The following is a 2,448-nucleotide window of genomic DNA, read 5'->3' on the forward strand; positions in this document are numbered from 1 at the left end:
GCCGCAATCCCTTCTCCTCTGTTCTCTTCTCGGGATCTTGGGCATGCACGCACACGTGCCCGGCGTGAGTTCAAGCTACCGGGTCCAGGACGCGAACCGCGGTCGTCTACATGGGAGTCCAGCGATATAGCCATTATGCTAACTGCTGGTCCCCTGCCCCAGTGTATCTTTTTGAGATACTTTAAAATTTGCTCTGTTCATACTTTTAGGTGTATAAATAATGTGTTCTTGCCATTTAAGTTGAAGTTTTTTGCCTTCTAACAGTGAGTTTAGTCCCCTTATATTTATTGTGATTGCTGAAACAGCTGGATTTATTTCTGTCTTTTTGTGTACTTTGTATTTTTCAAGGTATTTATCAGCTTCTTCTTTCATATTCTATTCAATTTTCTCTCCCCTTTCTTCCTATACTGTTTTAAACATACGTATTTTATTTCTATTCTCTAACACCTTAGCCTTCTTCCTGGAAAACTCTTCCTTTTTCCTGAAGCCCATCTGACAGTAATATTTCTGTGACTGTCTGTGATTCAGAAACTCAGTTTTTCTTTGTATGAAAATAATTTTATGTCCCTGTACCTTTCACCGACAGCAGAGCTGACACTGCAGATACCATTCCATTCTCTCCCAGCCTCTATCTGCAGAAGTGTGCTCCGAGTCGCATTCATTTTTCTTGTGAGTAATCTTTATTTTTTCCTGATATTTATAACATTTATTTCTCCATGCCTTACGCTATTCTCAGTTTACTATGAAATTCATCCTCCCTGGGATTGCTTGTACAATTTGAATATGAGGATTTTTATATTTCTTCAGTTCTAAAAACATACCAGCCAGTAGCCAGTATCTTTTTGAAGATTGTTTTATCCCCATTTTTCCTAAGAGGTGCATATTAAATATTTTCATTGGAATTTCCACGTCTTTTCACTTTTTCATGTTATACCCCGTCTCCATCATCCTTTCCTGCACTATAAACATTTTATTCAAACCTATCTTTCATTAGTTAATTGTGTCTATATCTGCATATTCTTTAGTTTTTAGCCTATATTTTGAGATTTTAATCTATATTTTTTATTTCTATAAATTCCATTTTTCCTTTTTCTACTATTTTGTTCTGATCTCCTGATTCCTATCCCCTTTTATAATTTCAAAAATGAACTTTTTTAAGAGAGATTTTGGCTATAGGGCACATGTGCTTGCTGAAAGACAGAGAGAGACAGAGAGACAGAAAGCGAGAAATCACCCCCAGGGGGATGGCCATACCACAATCCCTTCTCCTCTGTTTTTACTCTTAGCATCTTGGACATGCATGCACGCACGCCCAGCATGAGTTTCAAGCTACCGGATCCAGGGCTAGAAGCCAGTTAACTATCTGAGAGACCAGCAATGCAACCATTTCACCATCTGCTGGTACCTAAAATGAACACTTTTAAGTAAATAAGTACATCTATTTTCTCTCTCTCCTTCTTAAAAACATTATTATTATTATTATTATTATTTAAATCAAGTGATCATTGTCCTTCTGCTGTGGCCATCTTCCTCAGGATGTGCTTGTGTCGTGGTAACTACAGCTCATCTGCACTGGGGTGGTCTTCGGGGGTTCTTCTGTGCTGATCGATGAGATGCACCCTCCAAAGCACTTACAGACTGGCTCTGCCGGGGCTTCAGGGTCAGCACAGCTGCACTGTCAGTGTGGGTCCCTGCACCGTGCGACTGGTGTGAGTTCAGGCCCCACGCACACTGTGTTAACAGTGACGGTCTGACTTCTGGTGGCTGACACTTGCTCCACCCAGCGGTGCGGTCTTTAGCTAGTTCCTCAAGTTAGCAGGTGGTGTTTTCTCGTTCCTTTTCTAAGGGTGGGGCCTGCTTCTGAGAGCCCTGTCAGTATGTGGGAGACTCCACCGTAGCCACTCAACCTGGTGGCTTCAGGTCTCGTAGATTGTCCTCTGTGGCAAGAGAACCCACTCCACCTCTCAGGCCATCTCCAGGACCAGCTGTCTGGGAGCCTGGGGGCCTCAGGCTACGGCACCCCTGATTTGAACGTCCTTTTTATCTCTGCTACCCGCGGGCTGCCCCTTCTTGAGACCTTAGTCATATATCTGACTTTTGTTGGCATAAAGTGACCCATACTCTCTATGTTTGGAGCATGAGAAAGTTCCGCTAGCAGGCTTCCCTCGCCCTCCAGTGTGGCCGGGCAGCTCCCCACCTCGGCCTCGCCTCTGCAAGGAGCATAGCGGCAGACGTGCCTGCGGCCAGGCCGGTGCTTCGTCCTGCTTCAGGGCAGACTTCAGTCAGGCGATTATCGTCCCCCCAGTCCCCACTACAAATCGATGTATCTTACACATGGGTGGCCGAATCAAAGTAAGAACGTATCAGACAAAAGTAACATTTGAACTTCAGTTGTAAGACTGGGCCATGTTTAAAAAATCTCTTATGCCTTAAGCAGAAACTCTGTAG

Source organism: Tupaia chinensis, unplaced genomic scaffold (genome assembly GCF_000334495.1).
Source record: "Tupaia chinensis unplaced genomic scaffold, TupChi_1.0 Scaffold000198_1, whole genome shotgun sequence".
Lineage (NCBI taxonomy): Eukaryota > Metazoa > Chordata > Mammalia > Scandentia > Tupaiidae > Tupaia > Tupaia belangeri.